Consider the following 20,329-nt stretch of genomic DNA (forward strand, 5'->3'; position numbering starts at 1 on the left):
TGCTGCTTGGCCTGCTGTGTTCATCCAGCCCTGCACCTTGTTGTCTCAGGTCTGAATCATCTTGGTTTGATTGCTGATCTATCCAGGGACTAGAAGCACTCTTTCAGCAGGTCATTTGTATTTTCAATGTGTGAGGCTAGGACTTCATTATATCAGTACTTGAATGCTGTAGTTGGCACTTCAGTCAATGCCGCAGGGGGTTTTCCTATCCCACAGAAGATGGCTTTGCATTGCTTCTGTACTATGATTGCTACCTACAATTGACAAAAAAATTGCAATTTATAGTACAAATACTCACACACAAGATGCATATTAATGGAGAACTAATCCTGTAGTTTATGCAGAAAGCCGCCCTTCATTTAAAGCCTAGAGAACATCATGAATGCCAGCTATAACTTCCTTTTATTGTGGATAATGATATATTTTTAGAAAAGCTGACACATTTCCCGGGATCCATGGGAAACTTAAGTCTGGATGTCTGAAGTGCAGTCTGACTATATAGGTGCAGTAAAGGTGCAAGAGACTTGAGAAAGAGATAGAACTGGAAATTATCAGTTCCAAGTGGAATTTTCCACTATGCGTGTGGAGGTTGCCCCAAAAGGACGACATGTAGGTAAAGAAAAACAGGAAAAGAACAAAGGAAAGAACTTGCAGATAAAGGGTACCTCGAGATGTTCCAAAGTGCTTTCTTTCCAAACTAAACTACTGTTTGAAGTGCAAACCTGTTGTCATGTAGCAATTGTAGCAGTCAATCTGCGCACAGTGAAGATAATTAGAAACAGGAATGTGCTGATGACCAAATAATTGGCCCCAGGCACCTGGTCAGATTCCAGATAGGCACAAAGTGGATCTTTGATGAATTCTAGAGGTGATATCATAGGCTTAAGAGCCATTGGTTGCGAAGTTCTGATTATGGTCAGTTAGCTGGAAATTAGAAGAGACACAAAGAGGAAAATGCTTGGCTTTGACTTTCTCAGCGGTCAGACCGTACACCATCCTTACTTGAAACAATACAGCAATTCCTTAATTGTCACTGGGTCAAAGTCCTAGAGTTCACTCTGTAACAAACTGTGGGTCTACACATACAACATGGATTACAGCAGTTCAAGAAGGCAGCTTACTGCTCCATTCTCCAGGGCAACAAGGGAAGGCAATAAATGCTGGTCTAGCCAGCAACACAAAGAACCCAGGGATTACTATTTAACAAGGACGATATCGAATTTTATAAATATGCAGCAGAGATGATTTGGTTCAACCTATCCATGCCAGTGTTTGTGGTCCACTTGAGCCCACAGTCATTTATCCTCATTTAGCCCCCTCAGCTTAACTTTCTATTCCTTTCTCACACACATATCTAACTTGCCCTGAAATGGAAGATGCTTAGTCAACATAACCCAAAATGAATGTAACCTGGAAAGGAAAACCGAGTTGAACTAACCCAATTAGTTTAATAGAGGATAGTCTTGATCTGTAAGAAGAGGAAAATTGTCTATTACCACTTGTATTTTTGGACAAAAATTAGAATTTTTTCTATAGTCCACTATGTGAATATCAACATTCAAACTGTGATTGTGTAGCTTATTGTATTTCCATTTAAAATACATTCCCAATTTAAATTAAAGCCACATTGGACACGCCCAACCAAGAATTCATCAATTTCCTCCAAGATCCAATCAGCTTTTCAGTGCCTACTGTGACTATCCATTAAATCACTTCTACATAACAAATTTCACATTTATCCCAAAGATCTTAGAAAATTTGAGAGCATTTAAAATGTACTTTTTTAAATACAACTTAGTGGAGTGGAAATTATTAAAGTCAAATCTATGGGAACTGGTGATCTGAATACAGATTTGTCCAAACTCAGTATGATTTAATGCATTCACAATGTGCACAATCAACATACGCGTCTGTATTAGGACAATGAATTACCCTGACCATGCTTGATAAATTAATGACACAATGAAAGATTCACTACATGTGATACATTTAGAGGTCTGAGCAGCAGCATGGAGTTATGGAAAGTTTTGGTGGGGGTGGAAGTTTTGAAACCTGCGTAAAGCATCAGAGGAATCACGGGTGTACGTGGGCAGGGGTTGGACAGGAGAGACAAGACTGAGTCAAGGTAGAAAGAGATGAGTTCTGTGGGGCAGGAGCAGGCTGAAACAATGGGTCTGCCCGGTCAGTCCAGTTTGTGGATTTTTGGAAGGAGGTAGAAGCAAACTGTGTGGGGGTGGTGTCTATCAGCTTGGAAACAATGGGGGGAGATCCCGAGATGAAATGAGGTCAGTTACCGTAGTAGATACAATGGCCTGATGCGTCATGGTGGGGTCATGGTCCAAGTGAAGACAGGAGGAGGTCTCTAAGAGCTGGTGCTGAGTCTCTGCAATGTAGATGTCAGTACTCCAGACGACAATAGCACCACCCTTATCGGCAGGCTTCATAACAAAGGCAGGATTAGATCTAAATGCACGGAGTGCAAACAGTTTGGAGGGAGATACGTTGGATTTGGTGAGGGGGGGTTGCAGAGAAATTGAGGTGACCAATATCATGTTGACAATTCTCAATGAACAGCTCCAGTGCAGGTAAAAGGCCAGAGGGAGGGGTCCAGGTGGAGGGATAGTGTTGGAACTGGTCGAAGGGGTCAGTAGGATGGGGAGAGGGCTCTTGTCCAAAGAAATGAGCATGGAGACGAAGACAGCAGAAGAAGAGTTAAACGTCATGTCGTGCCCAAAATTCATTAAGGTGGGGATCAGAAGAATAAAGCTGAGGCTTTTGCTGAGTACAGAACGTTCAGCACCGCAGAGCGGAAGGTTAGGAGGGATGGTGAACACCCAAGAGGAGGTGGGGGGGCTTGGGAGTTGGGTGAGGGGATGGAGTCAGAGGAAGGGAAGGAGAGGGAGATTCCAGAAGGCCATGGGTATCTCTGAGTTGTTGCATCTTCTGGGCCTTGATGCCTTAAAGGAAAAGAGAAAGTTTCTTGTTAGAGCTGGAGGATGAAGTAGAACTGTGGAGTGGTGCAGCCCTGAGCCAGTGTGTTGTGATGCTGTTGGAGAGAAAGGTCGAGAGTGTGCATGTGATGCCGCATGGCACTGAGTGTGGATCTCAGGATACAGCGAGAGCAGCTGTCTGTGGAACATTGAAAATCACTCTTCACATCCTACCTTGACTCAGTCTTCTCTCCCCTGTCCAATCCCTGCCCATGTACATCCGTGATTCCTCTGATGCTTTACGCCGGTTTCAAATTTTCCAGTTTGCAGGCTCCAGTCACCTCCTATTTACCATGGACGCGCAATCTCTTTACACGTCCATTCCCCACGAGGAGGGTCTTAAGCCTTTCCGCCTCTCCCTGGAGCAAAGACCTGAATCATCCCCACTCACGAGCACTCTCCTCCACTTGACCGAGCTCGTCCTCACCCTCAACAGGTTCTCTTTTAACTCCTCTCATTTTCTTCAGGTCAGAGAGGTGGCCATCGATACCCGCATGGGCCCCAGTTATGCTTGACTCTTCATGGCGTATGTGGATCATTCCTTGTTCCAGTCCTAGTCTGGCCCCCACCCACAACTTTTTCTCTGATATATCAATGATACCATCGGTGCTGCTTCCCTCTCTCATACAGAATTGGAAAAGTTCATCGATTTTGTTTCCAATTTCCATCCTGCCCTCACTTTCATCTGGTCTATCTCTGACCTCTCCCTTCCCTTCCTCGACATCTATGTTTCCATTTCTGGGGATAGACTGTTCACTAATATCCACTATAAACCCACTGACTCCCACAGCTATCTGGATTATACATCCTCACACCCTGCTTCCTGTAAAGACTCCATTCCATTCTCTCAGTTCCTCCACCTCCATCGTATATGTTCAGATGAGGCCAACTTCGACAAGGGAGCCTCCAAAATGTCCACCTTCTGCCTCAACTGAGGATTCCCCAGCTCCGTTGTCAACAGGGCCCTCAACCAGGTCCGACCCATCTCCCGCACTTCCGCCCTCACCCCTTCTCTTCCCTCCCGCAACAGCGATAGGGTTCCCCTTATCTTCACCTACCATCCCACCAGCATCCACATCCAGAAGATCATCAGATGCTATTTCCGCCACCTCGAGACACATATTCCCCTCCCCTCCCTTGTCCGCCTTCTGCAGGGACCATTCCCTCTGGGACATCCTAGTCCACACTTCCTTCACCCCTAACACCCCACCCTCTCCACACCACCACCCCCCCCTGCCAACAGCCCACGGCACCTTCCCCTGTAACCAGCGAAGGTGCAACACCTGCCCATTTACCTCCTCCCTCCCCACTATCCAAGGGCCCAAACATACCTTCCAGATGAAGCAACACTTCACCTGCACTTCCCAGAATCTAGTCTACTACATTCACTGCTCACAATGTGGTCTCCTCTACACTGGGGAAATGAAGCATAGACTGGGTGACCGCTTCACAGAACATCGAAGTTCTGCTCAGAAAAAAGACCCCGAGCTACTTGTTGCCTGCCACTTTAACACATCACCCTGTTCCCTGGCCAACACCTCTGTCTCTGGCTTGCTGCAGTGTTCCAGCGAGGCTCAGAGCAAGCTGGAAGAACAACACCTCATTTTCTGCTTGGTGACACTGCAGACCTCCGGACTTAATATTGAGTTCAATAATTTTTGGGCCTAATCTCTCCCATGTTCTATGCCTCTACCCCACACACCAGGCCTTGTTATCACATAGCCTGCCATTACACACTACCAATTGTTAGTCACTAACAGTCCCCATTAATAGCTATTCACCCTCCTAGCCAGATCGTTATCAACTTCTTTGTTTATTCAACTGCTCTTCTCTTTCTTTCGGCTCTATCCTATCATTTACTCCCTACCCCATCCCCCTCCCTATTTTCTGCATTTAAACTGATGTCTTCCAGCTACCATCAGTTCTGAGGAAGGATCACTGGACCTGAAATATTAATTCTGATTTCTTCTTCACAGATGCTGAATTTACCACCTGAACATTGCTCTTCAAGCTACTTGCTATCCTGACTTGGAAATATATTGCCTTTCCTTCAGTGTCACTGGATTAAATCCTGGAACTCCTTCCTAAACAGAATTGTACGTAGAAATACACCAAGTGGGTTGCAGCAGTTCAAGAAGGCAGATCAGCACTCCCTTTACAAGGGCACTGAAAAGATAATCAATAAATTCCGGTCCAGTTAATGATACCCACATATCCTGAAAGAAAAGAAAGTGATTACTTAGAATTCTTGTGGTTTCCAAATAATCATGCATTGAAATAACATCATACTGGATACATGATCATCCGGAAAAGGCAGGGACTATATAAGAATCATAACGTGTCTTTTTTCTATGTTAATGAATTCCTTAACTTTCTGAATTGCCACTGGATGAACTTAGTCCACATTAGTCCACATCGACAGCTACCAATAGACAGCAATACACCCAATCCATAGTGGGATTGCCAAAGAATTCACTTGCACTCACATAATAAGTTGCTTTTGAAATGTGGATATTACTGTTCTGTAGCCAAGTTCAACGGTCAAGTTCTATAATCAGGAAGTGATGAATGCTGAGTTAATCTATTTTAGCAACATTGATTGTGTGGTTAATATTTGCTAGATTTATATAGAATAGAATTGAACCACCACAATGTGGACACAACCATTTGGCCCAACAAGTCCACACAGACCTTCTGAAGACCATCCCCCCCAGAACCACCCCCAACCCTATCCCTATATTTCTCATGGCTAATGCACCAACATACCCCTGAACACTATGGACAATTTAGCATGGCCAATCCACTTAACCTGCACATTTTTGGACTATGGGAGGAAAGTGGAGCACCTGGTGGAAACCCAGACATGGGGAGAATGTGCAAACTCCACACAGTTGTCTGAGGCTGGAATTGAACCTGGGTCCTTGGCACTGTGAGGCAACAGTGCTAACAACTCAGCCACAATGCCCCCAACCACTTTTACAAATTCCTTTGCAAATTTCTTGTTTTTCTTTATGTTAGTGCAATGCAATTTTTAAAAAATCAATCTTAACAACCTACTATAATGGAATATATCTATTGCTCTATGCTATTGAATTCTCAATTTGAATTTAACTGAATTAAAGTTAAGGCTTAAACTTACTCCCTGCTTCAGGAGGAAGAGTGACTCCAGTCACCAAATTGGCACCAATAATGGCTTGTTTTCTGGGTATTATTTTCAGCCTAATGGAACTACAGAATGAACCGGAAATGGAAGTGCCCAAGTAAATAAATGCAGTGTTCTACGGCTCACTTCCTGATTCTTTCTTTGAGCCTCTTTATCACTTACAAGCCACAAATCAGGAGTGTAATGGAATACAAGAACAGAGACGTACTGCTGAGGGCATGTAAGGGTCTGGTCAAACTGTGTTTGGAATTTGTGGGCAGTTTTGGGCCCCATATCTAAGGAAGGGTATGCTGATATTATAGGGGATCCAGTGGAGGTTTACAAGAATAATCCTGGGGTGAAGGGCTTGTCATATGAGGGAGCAGTTGAGGACTCTGGTTCTGCACTTGATGGAGTTTATAAAGATGAGGTGGATTAGATTAAAACTGACAGAATACTGAGAGGCCAGGATAGAGTGGATCTGGAGAAGATGTTTCCATTAGTAGGAGAGACTAGGACCCGAAAGCATAGCCTCACAATAGAGGGACAACCCTTTAGAAATGAGATGAAGAGGATGGTTAATCTCTAGAACTCATTACTGCAGAAGGCTGTGGAGGCCAAGGCATTCAGTGCGTTTAAGACAGAGGTAGCTAGACTTTTTACTAATTAGAGGATAAAGGGTTATGGGGAGAATATGGTTAAGAACCATATCAGCCATGATCCAATAGTGGATCAGATTCGATGGGCTGAATGGTCTAATTCTGTTCCTATATCTTATGGTCTTATGGTCTCTCTTACATGTTCAGATGAAGAATATGAAGGAGCTCAACAAAGCAGTCTGCTTGTTCACCATCCCTTGACTAGTTTAAATTTATTTCTCCAAGGTCTGCACACTATGAATGTAAAATGGGCTAGATGCACTGTGGCAGTACAACAGAGTCTTTTGTGGTGATTCAATTCTATTCGATATATTAATATTGTTATCGTTTGTTCTTCTACGCTCATCGCCTCTATCATCTGGAAAGACAAGTGCAGTGCCCACATGAAAAAAACAATCTTTTCTAAATTGTCTTCAGGTCAGACATTTTTCTGACTTGGACAGAAATTGTCATTCCTTCATTTTTGTCAGGCTAAAAATCCCAGGAATTTGCTACCTAACAACACTATTGGACTAACTCCACCATACAGACTGCAGCAATCTAAGAAGTTAAAACATCACCTTCTGAAGGAAAATGGGCAATGGTTAATGGATATGACTCGCCGGTGACACCATAATTGCAGAACGAATAATTATAAAATATAAAATCTCTTAAAAGACTCCTTAGGTATCCTTTCAGTTAACTGAATGGCTATTTATAAACTTGAATGTGTCTTTCCTAATGCCTCTTAAGCCCCTGCTGAATGTAACAAGCCCATTGGCAATATATGACATTTGCTCAAATTTACAGAAAATTTTTCGATTGAAAGAGAATGTGAGGGCTGCACCGCTACTGCCATGTACTTGGTTTGCAATTCTCTCCGTACAGACAATTTCTTGCTGGATTTCTATTGACCTTTGCAGTAGCCTTTCCCTTCTTTCCGTTCTCATTTATTTGCTAAATGCAGCAAATTGCTGCAGAGGACAGATAGAGCTCTGTTACCAGTAAGTGGCATCTCAATGGCAGCAATGATGAATTGTAAGATCTGAGACAGAAATTAAAGGAGCTACTGAGAAGGAATGATTCAGGTTTTGAATACCAGCCAATTAAGAACAAACAACGTAAAATAAACTTTGTCTGAAAAGTTTCCTTGGTCTTTCACTACACAACTTTCTTTCGATATTTTAGGCCAGCATTTAATTTTAATATGTAATTGTACAATCCTGTTGCCAACATTCATTAAACTTTCAGATAATTCTCCTGCTCTGTATAATTACTCTGAAGACAAAATAAATTGTATTCCAACAAAGTACTTACAAAAGTGGTGACAATTAGGCAAAAGGCCAAGAAACAGTAGCCTGTGAACATACTAATAGTGAATTGAAACTTTGTATCTTGCAATCATCAGGGCTGAAATGCAAAGCAACTAACTTTACAAAGGAATCAACATTTTATACCGTGATTGGTTACACTATGGTTGCCATGAGGATGCATCAGGAACTGTTAGCAGTCTCAGTTAATTGATCCAATTCAAACTAGTCAAGTTGACTCTGATTGGCCAGCACATTGTCATGTGGATGCAAGGCTTGGCTGTCTTCATAGTTCTCAAGCCAAGAGGGGCATTATGTGGACATGAGAGATAACAAGGTGTAGAGCTGGATGAACACAGCAGGCCAAGCAGCATCAGAGGACCAGGAAAGCTGACGTTTCGGGTCTGGACCCTTCTTCAGAAATTATGTGAACATATTCCTTTTGCCTACAAAGAACATTAACGTTGGTTCGAGCACATACAAATGAATCACTGTGAGCTCAACTAATAACATAAATTATTAGCATAGTCAGGATTATTTAGTAAATGTTGTCAAATAGCAGAATCAAATCTAATTTTGGACAGTGTGGACTCAATTTATCCCTCCCCAGAGTGGTGACAGAAATAACAAAAAAGGGTGATAGAATATGGTGATAGAGTGAGAAAATCAGATTCTCAATGATGAGAGAAAAAAAATGCTGATTTTTCTCCTTACCTAGCTACTTCAGAATATAAACCTTGCATGGCAACTACACTATTCTCCTCATTTGTATTTTATTAAAGCCCCAACTTGCCCTTTAATAGGCTATTTCTAATTCTACTGCGCTCCATCAAGTAACGAGAAGTGCAAAATTTCCGACAAGTAGACCAGAGCAGGCACATTGTAGCTGCAGCTCTGGTTTCTGAACTCTGGGATCCAAGTTCAAATGTAGGTGTAGCCTTTATATGGATGATAATGGAATAGTTTAGGTTAGATGGGCTTCAGATTGGTTTCACAGGTCGGCGCAACATCGAGAGCTGAAGGGTCTGTACTGCGCTGTAATGTTCTATGTTCTATGAATGCTAGTCCTGGCCATTAAGCAACTGCTTCTTCTGTTATTCCTGCATATTCCATGGCCACTACGTTCCTTGTCTCGACAGCTGTGCAACTGCCAGCCTTACCTCATCATCATGCCTCATTTCAGGCAAACCCCTCAGGCCATCAATACTTTACTTTGGAGTTCACAGCCATCTGCCACTTACATGCTTTGTGTGTAGTATCAGACACGTACCTCACACATTTACACGGGATGTTTTTACACTGATGTGATTACATTCATCTTATTGTTTACTCATTATCATCGTTACTTCGAGCCTTTCAGCCTCTGTCTGCTTCAAAATCCTTCCTTAGCACACATTGACATTAGCACTGAGTTACAGGCTGCCGGCCTCTGGGCGGATTGCCTTTGTTTCTTACTGCACAAGATCGTTAGCACTCATTTACAACTCTCAGGCTTGGTGCTTTCTTTTTAGCACAGAGTGCAAAGCAGGAAGCTAGTGAAGCTGGGGAGTACTGAACAATCAAACTACCAGGTGCGGGGCATGGGGCATGTTGTTGGACGGTATCGTATGGCTTCAGTACCATAGCTGTAGCATGTACCAGTGGCATATTTGGAAACACACTGTTTGTGCTTCAAGCAAATGGCGATGTTTGAAAGTCAAGAGGGTAAGTGCTCAGTAGAGTGAAGTGTAGAGTGTAAGTCAGGAGATATTGCTACAATTAGTCAAGGTACTTGTCTAATTACACTACAGAGGGTGAGCCATGGAAAGTCAGTGTGGTCCTATTAGAGTTCAAGGATCTGTGTCATAGCAGTCCAGGGACTGAGTCATTACCATACCTGCCGATCAATTGCAAGTAGAATTTTACTGCTAATGGAGTGTGAAGACTTTGGTTATTAATGCACAATTAGACAAGCTCATATGCTTCAGATGTCCTTATAGAGGCATGATAATGAACTCTTTGGAAAACCTCCATGCTGTAATGTGTGAGAGATCAGAACTTATAGTAACATTCCACAATAATCCTCACCAATTAACTGAGGAGTTGTTATGATTCAAATATGAGAAAACTCATATTCTTTCTGAGATCTTTGGACATACCAAAGTCGGAGACACAGGCTATTCCCTCCAAACACGGCTTTTGGCACTTTTACAAAACACTCAGACTGACACAAAATGAAGATACAACAACGTTTCATTTAGGGCCACAGTGCAACAAATCATTAGCTTCCTTAAGGAGAGGTTTCAATGCCTGGGTGTCTCTGGTGAGGTCTTGTGGTATAGCCCAGAAAGGGTGTACTGTATCATTGTGGCATCCTGTGCCCTTCAGAACTGGAACTGACAAAGTCAGGATGTCCTGGATACAGAAAAAATGAGGAATCAGAAGAAAAGCTCTGAAGATGAAGATGATGATGAAGATCTGGACATTGACAGGATGGCTGTCCAAGACAGCACAATGAAGCAATGTACTGCAGAGCCTATGAGGCCAAAGACACCCTCATTGAACCGAGGCCAGATGCCAGCTCTCTGACACCTCCTCCTACCGCCCCCTTGATCATGATCCCACCCCCAACCACCAAACCATTATCTCCCAAACCATCCACAACCTCATCACCTCAGGTGACCTCCCACCCACAGCCTCCAACCTCATCGTTCCCCAACCCCGCACCGCCCGCTTCTATCTCCTTCCCAAAATCCACAAACCTGACTGCCCTGGTCGACCCATTGTCTCCACCTGCTCCTGCCCCACCGAACTTATCTCCACCTATCTTGACTCCATTTTCTCCCCCTTGGTCCAGGAACTCCCTACCTACATCCGTGACACCACTCACACCCTCCACCTCCTCCAAAACTTCCAATTCCCTGGTCCCCAATCTTTACCATCTTTACAATGGACATCCAGTCCCTATACATCTGCATTCCCCATACAGATGGCCTAAAGGCCCTCCGCTTTTACCTGTCCCGCAGGCCCGACCAGTCCCCCTCCACTGACACCCTCATCCGCTTAGCCGAACTCGTCCTCACCCTCAACAACTTCTCTTTCAATTCCTCCCACTTCCTACAGACAAAGAGGGTCGCCATGGGTACCCACATGGGCCCAAGCTATGCCTGCCTCTTTGTAGGATACGTGGAACAATCCCTCTTCCATAGCTACACTGGCCCTATCCCCCACCTCTTCCTCTGTTACGTCGATGACTGTATCGACGCCGCCTCGTGCTCCCACGAGGAGCTCGAACAGTTCATCCACTTCACCACCACCTTCCACCCCAACCTTAAGTTCACCTGGACCATCTCTGATACCTCTCTCTCCTTCTTAGACCTCTCTGTCTCCATCTCTGGCATCCACCTGGAAACCAATATCCATTTCAAGCCCACCGACTCCCACAGCTACCTAGAATACACCTCCTCTCACCCACCTTCCTGCAAAAAGGCCATCCCCTATTCCCAATTCCTTCGCCTCCGCCGCATCTTCTCCCGAGATGAGGGATTCCACTCCCGGACATCCCAGATGTCTTCGTTTTTCAAGGACCGCAACTTCCCCTTCACAGTGGTCGAAAATGCCCTCGACCATGTCTCTCCCATTTCCCGCAACTCATCCCTCACACCCCCTACCCACAATAACAACCAAAACAGAATCCCCCTTGTCCTCACATACCACCCCACCAACCTCCGGATCCAACGAATCATCCTCCAACACTTCCGCCATCTGCAATCTGACCCCACTACCAAAGACATTTTTCCCTCCCCGCCCTTATCTGCTTTCTGGAGGGACCACTCTCTCCATGACTTCCTTGTCCGCTCCACACTCCCCCTCCAGTCCCACCACACCCGGCACTTTTCCCTGCAACTGCAGGAAGTGCTACACCTGCCCCTACACCTCCCCCCTCACCCTCATCCCAGGCCCTAAGAAGACCTTCCACATCAAACAGATGTTCACCTGCACATCTGCTAATGTGGTATACTGTATCCGCTGTTCCCGTTGTGGCCTCCTCTATATCGGGGAAACCTAGCGGAGGCTTAGGGACTGCTTTGCGGAACACCTACGCTCAGTTTGCAACAAACAACTGCACCTCCCAGTCGCGAATCATTTCAATTCCCCCTCCCACTCCTTGGGTGACATGTCCATCCTGGGCCTCCTGCATTGCCACAATGATGCCATCCGAAAGCTACAGGAACATCATCTCATATTTCGCTTGGGAACCCTGCAGCCCAACGGTATCAATGTGGACTTCACAAGCTTCAAAATCTCCCCTCCCCCTACCGCATCCCAAACCCAGCCCAGCTCGTCCCCGCCTCCCTAACCATTCCTCCCACCTCAAGCCCCACCCCCATCTCCTACCCACTAACCTCATCCCGCCTCTTTGACCTGTCCATCCTCCCTGGACCGACCTATCTCCTCCCTTACTCCCCACCTACAGCCACCTTTACTGGCTCCAACCCCACCTCTTTGACCTGTCTGTCTCCTCTCCACCTACCTTTTCCTTTATCCATCTTCTATCCACCTCCCACTCTCTCCCTATTTATTTCAGAATCCCCTTCCCCTCCCCCATCTCTGAAGAAATGTCTCGACCCGAAACATCAGCTTTCCTGCTCCTCTGATGCTGCTTGGACTGCTGTGTTCATCCAGCTCTACACCTTGTTATCTCAGATTCTCCAGCATCGGCAGTTCCTACTATCTCCAGGATGAAAAATGTGCATTTTGACTTTGTTCAACTGTGTCAGATTCTGTTGCCAATCTGTCCTTAGTACAAAGGACATGAGTGCTTTGTTCTTTTGGAGGAGCTTGTTATTTTTGCATTCATTAACCTTTTGTATTGTCTTATCATTCATTTGATTCCACTCTAAAATATATACAAGTAATATATCATACATAATGTACATTAAAAAAAGGGCAGTGAGTGCTCAGATTTAGTGACTCCTAAGGTATTTGTCAGAATATGACATCTAAGTCCTATGCACTGAAGTCCTTCTTAACAGTCTCAATTTTTACAGGAGTCCTGAAGAATCTTTTTTTGACCACCTAATGACTGGTCATACTTAATTGATTCAGAATGTGCATGGACTGCTAATTTGTCCTGAAATGCAGGTCACTGCATTCTGAGGGAAAGTGGACATGTAAGTTGCCCATTGTACATCTCCCAGCTTGAATGTCAGTGTGCTCTCTTGAAAAACTGATGGATATAATGAGCCTGTCTCTGCAGAGATGGGTGAAATCCTCATCTATTTCATGCTGTCACTCACAAGGTGGGTGTAAGTGTGGAAAGACGTGTGCGGGCCAAGCCCAAGCACATTCATCAGATTCTCAGATATATCTCAGGCATATCTCAGATTCTCCAGCATCTGCAGTTCCTACTATCTCTGATACATTCCCTGCACATTGTGTTTAGCCCTACTGTTGTTTGCATTAAGATGCAATGCCTTTCCTACAGCCTTTAACATCAAGTTCATCCGTCCCTGAAGTCTGATACTAGCTGCAGTCTAAGAATCGCCTGCCTGTGAGACGTGTGTAATGCTTAGTGATTACAATTTCTTTCATCCTTGACATGCATAAGAAATTGCTCATCTCTTACATGGGTATAACTTATCCAGGTCTGACAGTATTAGTTGCATTACAGCTGGCATTTTAACTGTGTGATTGAAAATATATTGACAAAAGGGAAAGGTTAACTGCACAGTGTTTCACCTGTGCTACCTGTGTGCCCTCAATATGATTTCTTCTTTCTCCGCCTCCAATCCATGCTTAAGTGAAGTCCGAACTTCTACAGTTGGGGGTGAGGAAGTCTACAGTGTGGTTGGCCTTATTAGCTTGGAAAGCTTGAGCAGTTGTCCTGTTGATCGATTTAAGCCTGGAGGGGTCCAGCCTGCTCTGATACAGGTGCACCTTCCTTAGCTTGTATGCTCTGGGATCACAAGCAGTGGCGGAGGGGAAGGCACACTGTACCTTTGCAATGAGAAGAAACTTCAGAAGGACCTGCATGTGTCACTTCTCTTCCTCACAGATGCCTGGACACACCGCCCGGTTTCCTGGTAACGAAGAGGCATCTGAATTGAGGTCAAGGTCTCTTGATGCCCCTTTGAAATGCCATTGATATTGAGCTCCCATGTCTAAAGCAGTGGGGTGCAGAGTTGTGCACAAACCCGGCAGCTGCTGGGTGTTCAGCTAGACTTGCTGCCTATAGAGACAGCCAGCTTCACATGTGCTGGAGTCAGCACAATCTTGGTAACATTGGTAGGCACATCTGACCTTCAGTCTAGTTTACTGAATGTCTCGCACCAATCCCCCTACCATTCCAGTGACTGTGCATTTGGATAAAGTTATCATTGGCTGACACCATAAGGTTGACATCTGCCCGGAACTGAGCAGGTGCCTGGTCCCCGACACAATCTCTGAACACTGGCAGCCCGGGACATTTCTTCCTCGACTAACTGCCGAGATGTGCCAGTGTGTACTCACCAGACTGTGTTGCTGAGTCTAACCTCGAAAGAGAAAGTGGTGAGAAGCTCTGAGCTAGTGCAGATTATAGCCTTTACTGGTGCATTCTATGAGGGTTCAGTGGCTTCCTCCTCAGAAGTGATGGTGGAGCTGAGGATCTCCAGTGCCAGCCTCTCAGCAGAGGTTTGTTGTGTGCCACAATGAATGCATAAGAGATGAAAGGGAATGAAACATCAAATTAATTCTTACTGGTTTGATTGCCCAATGATATCTGTTCACCCCCACATGAACAGACCTATTCTTATTCAGCCAGATCAAGTATTTTCCCCTTGTCAGACCCAATAAGCAACGTTTTTTTTTCAGGATCTTCTGGTCCTTGATTCGAGAATTCCAAAGTTTTAAAAGGTAAATTCTTCTTAGAATGTTGCCAAAGCTCTCTTCAGCTAAAACTGTGCAATCAGATCCTTAAGAGTGATTTTCACTTTAGGCTGTGACTGAGTTTCCTCCATTGATTAGAGGTACATCTAATTTAAACAGTCAACACTACTACTGTCTAAGGTGGAGATATCGCAACCTGGAAATGCGGTCATGTTCAGGCACATTCCACTTCCAACTGATGGAAACTCACCAGCTCTCACACACGTTTGAGTGGTGATTTGGAGGAAAATCAACACATATCTTAGTAGGATTACTATTTTATGCACTGGACTTTAATATGCACTTATATTTAATTTTAAATGTTGAACTCAGTTAGAATTTCAAGGATTTAAACAATTTTTCAGGGCCAAGTTGGAGTGGCTCAGTGGTTAGCACTGCTGCCTCACAACACTAGAGAACTAGGTTCAATTCCACCCTTGGGTGACTGTGTGTGCATCTCTGTGTGGGTTTCCTCCCACAGTCCAAAGATATGCAGGTTAGGTGGATTGGCCAATGGGAAATGCAGGGTTATAGGAATAGAGTAGGGAGGTGGGCAGGGCTGGGATGCCTTTCAGAGGGTTGATGTGGGCTTGATGAGCCAAATGTCCTGCTTCTGCTCTGTGGAGATTCTCATGAGTTTAAAATTGCACCAAGGTAGTCACCAGTTTATTTATTACATTGTAGTAAACTTGTGTTCAAGCGTTTTTTAGTGGAAGTAATCTCTCTGGTTGTGTTTAAAGCCAATCAGCCTCACTTTATTCCAATTTGGCCCACAGTGATTTTGTGTTAAGTGCTGAGCCAAAACAGATTAACATCCGTCACTTCCACATGCAATCCTCTTGTTCTGCTGGCTGACTTTGTTAACCCACATAATCTTCATGTGGTTTATATTGAAATGTATCAAATGAATACCATGCTAATCAGCTTGTTTGAGCTGGAATCCTCTTGTGAGTAAGACTATCTTCAAAATTGTCTTTGTGACTTCTTGGGCAGGTTCTCTGTACTCTCAGCACAACGAAACCTTCAAATTTTTTTTAATGGAAAACATTTAAAAGATCCACTGCACCTGCCATCCTGAGAAAATCATTTTCCGGTATTATTTTTAAACACTGTTAGGGTTTGATGTTCATTCATATTGGCATTAGAGAAATGAGTGCACCTGACCAATGCTGACTGTTTAAGTTCTGGTAAGAACAGCTGGCAAATTATTATGTCTGTGTGTTCCAATCATCCAACCGTTCAGTCTGTTTATAAGTAATTTGGAGGACAGTTTTTTTGCATATTTACTGAAAATATCAAGTTGTGTGACCGGGTGACAAACACAAAAGAGCAAAACAATTTTCAAAGAGATTTGGACTATAATTAAGCAGATATGCTGAAGAGTGACAGATGGATTTGAGTTAATGCTTCTTGTAATAATAATCCTGTTGTACACAGGCGTGCTGATGAGATGACATTATTTAAAGATGGAAAATTATTTTGCAGTGAAGTTTGTTATTCGGTGAAACTTTCTCAATCAAAGATCAAACTTTTACTAAGGCAATAATGTACTTATTGGGATACTCCTCAAGATAGTAAATTAGAAGTCAAAGTAATTCTTACTCTAAAAACATCTTTGATAAAACTGGATTTGAAATTTGTGATAACAAGGTGTGGAGCTGGATGAACACAGCAGGCCAAGCAGCATCAGAGGAGCAGGAAGGCTGACGTTTCAGGCCTAGACCCTTCTTCAGAAAATGAAAATTGTGTACAGGTTAGATGTCCATCCTTTCTGCCAACACTTGGTCACTGGAGAATCCTTAAAGGAGAGTGACATGAATGTTACTTGGATTTAAAAATTTTACAATATGAATAATCTGAAAACCACAAGATTCCCTTTATATCTTCTTAGACCTGGAAAGAACTGATATCACTGAAGGAAAGGGTGAAAAAAGAAAATTATGTAGAGAGGACGCAGTTGATATCACTGAGGATTCAGACACTGGGGGAGAATGTCCAGTTTACACCATATCTAATGGGAAATATAAGTTAGAAAGTAAAATGTACTGGAGACTGAGACATTATGGGAGTGACAGAGAAAGAAGAAAACCTTCTGAGGGCACTTTGGTGGCATGGGTGAGATTGCAGTGTGTGTGAATTCTCACATTTGTGTAATGGCATTGTTCTAACATTGCCACCTTTTGAGTGTCTGTGTCTGAGCAAGTGTAATGATATAAGCATGATTCCTAATTTTATTTCCACCCGGGATATACCATGGATCTATGTCTGTGCCGAGAGGCTGATTCAGTACAGGGGAGCAAGAAAAATTAGGTGAATAAAGGATAATGGGTCCTGCTGATGCTATTATCCATCATCCTAAAACACGCCTATTCTTTCATACATAGCCAGCCAGATTCCCCAAGCCATTAAACCTGTATGTCCCTGCACAGTTGACTCATTCCACCTTACACCTCACTGCTACTCCCTCACCTTAGCCAGCACTAACAGCTATCCTACCCATGTTCGCCTCACTCAATCCCTCCCTTTCTCTCATTACAGGAGAGCACAGTCACAATGAGGTGGAAACGGCCAGGACAGGTGGACGTGTGCCCAACATGTGATTGCTCAATCTCTTTGAAGAGGGAATCATGTTCTTCTCAGTAGAAGACTGGAATATTGCTGTGGGGATACCCAGACATCCATGTCCCAGGTGCCAACACCTTCTGTTCCCTTCCTCTTGCTATCACCTCCATGAAGAAATGGCCAGCTCTGCCACAAGGGACCTCCTCAAAACCTGAGGACAAGAGAATGGAAGTCCCTGAGGAAGCATGAGAATGGCTGATCCCTGTACCACATCCCTACCATCCGGACACTGCAGTGGGAACATTATTCTCAGGAAGTTCGAAAGCACAATCTGGAGAGGGACACAGACCCACACTCCATCACCCTATCTGTTGGTCCACATTGGTAGCAGCAGGAACCTGATGAACACTCCTAGTGCCCCTTTAGACTTAGATTTATTTATTTTTCACATGTACTAAGTATAGGAATACATAACTATAATGAAAAATGCACAAAGTCGCCATTGACTGGCGCCCACTTGGTTACATAAACCTGAATGAAAAGGTTTAACAGAGCCAAAGGTAAGCCAGAAAAAAAGAAAGGTCCATATCTCAGAGTCCTGACTCCCATCTCCATAATGATGCAGGCGCCACTCCAATCACTACGGCACCCAGAGGACCACCGCGACTGCCACCAGCAAGTGAAAGGCCTGTTCTCACTGCCGCTGCCTCACTGACCCACTCTCACCACCTCTGCCTCACTGGCCCACTCTCACCGTCGCTGCCTCAACGGCCCACTCTTGTTGGGCCACTTTCGAATGACCGCCATCACTCTGGCCCATGCTCGATCCACCGCTGCTGCAGGACACGGCCTACGCTTGCAGCTCCCGCCATGCAGTTCCCAGTCACAACCTGACTCCTTAGGTAGGTAGATAAAAAGGCGGGGAGTGGGGGGATAGAATGACTGCAGAGAGGAGGGAGAAGAAGAGAAAAAGAAAGGAAAAGGAAAGGGAACTGGTGAGCAGAGTGGAGTTTCAAATGAAGTAACTTATGCTGTTGCCATCTTGCTGAAAGAGACATGGCAGTGCCAGCACCCAGCCAGAAGTGTGACCAAACGCATCCCTCAGAAATCTCTTCTCAGGATGCTCTACAGCTGGCCAAGCCCTCCAGCCCCCTCCGTGCCTGCCCACCTCCAACACTTGGTGGTTTGTGCAGAGAAGTGAGAAGACCTCAGCGTGTCTGGGCTGTCCAGGCACAAATGCCCATTCCCCCAGGGTTACCTGACTAACCCTTGAGGACTAATGGGCCGTACTGCCAAGCAAGCTCCCTCCACCCTGACTGCAGAACCAGGGACTGCATGGACATATCTCAGCATCCACCGTACTCTGGGACGGTGAATTTCACAGCTTCACCACCTGCCCAGAGAAATAATTCTTCTCATCTCCTTTTTAAGTCTGCTACCCCTTATCTTAAAACTATGACCTGTCATTCTAGATTGCCCCACGTGAGGAAATGTCCCCTCTAACTCGACTTTGTTAATCTTTTTTAACATCTTATGTACTTCAATTAGATCGCCATCATTTTCCTAAAGTCCAGAGAGAAGAGGCATGAACTGCTCCATCTCTCTTCATTTGACAAACCACATTTCCCTGGAATCAATCTAGTGAACCTCCACTGAACCAACATTGTCTTGTGGTCTGTCCTCACCGAGAATAAGAGGAAGAGAGGAATTGATTGAAATGAGCTTTGTGCCATAGCTGTTCTTGCTGGCACAGGTAGTTAAAAGCTAGTGAGATGTTCAAAAGTAGACAGCACAGGGGCCATGCGAGGTTAGTGGTGTGGGAAGTTGTGGGGATGAGCATGAATGAGGGAAGACGTTGAGGTGAGAGTGAGAGTGGCAGAGCATGAGCCTTGGTGGCAGGTGGGTACTGCAGCAGAAATGGTGTAGGTGTGAGGCAGCAGAGATAATGGTGGCATTTACCCAGGCAGAGCACAGAAGGTCATTTACCTTCTTATGGCGCTGCTGGCCATTCCTCTGCAACATTGAGATGTCCCAGGTAGATCCAGTTTGCCACCATCTGATGGCATGACGCCCACTCTGAGTCTTCCTGGGAGAAGATATCGCTCCACCTGGACCTCCAGGTCCCTGTCAGAAAATCACAGTGCCATTTTCACATTTTCCAACATATTCAGTATCTGTCTGTCAATGAGCAGGGCAGCTTTGCATTGCCAGTGCTCATCTAGGTGCACAGCAGCCTTTTAAATCTAGTGCTGGTTCAGAGGATGCCAGTCTTTTGGGCATATCTACTGAGTGGTGATATGGCCCAGGAATGACAAGTGGTAATGTGGGCATAGAAACAGACATGAGACATGCCATAGGGCCGGGAAGTTAGTGAATGAGGAGTACTCAGTAAAATATAGTCAGAATTTCGCTGGGCCTCTGGGCAAGAATTCCTCCAAACAGCTCAACATAACTGAGATAGCAAGAACTGCAGATGCTGGAGTCAGAGATACGAAAGTATGGAGTTGGAGGAGCACAGCAGGAAAGCTGGCGTTTCGGCTCAGAACCCTTCTTCAGAAAAATCAACATAACTTACATTCAGCCAAAAAAAAATGTAAGAGACAGCCCATTGTTCCAAGTCAGGACAGTGTGTAACTGGCGTGGGGTGACATTTCTGTGTGTCTGATGCACCTTTGTTCTTTGGTTTTCCTGAGTCCTTTTGAAGCTGCACTCATCCAAAAGTGAAGTCCATTCTATCAGATTGCTGGTCAGGACTAGTATAACAGCTACTGAAAGGCAGTTCGAGAATGATATATCTAC

Source organism: Rhincodon typus, chromosome 1, assembly GCF_021869965.1.
Source record: "Rhincodon typus isolate 14 chromosome 1, sRhiTyp1.1, whole genome shotgun sequence".
NCBI lineage: Eukaryota > Metazoa > Chordata > Chondrichthyes > Orectolobiformes > Rhincodontidae > Rhincodon > Rhincodon typus.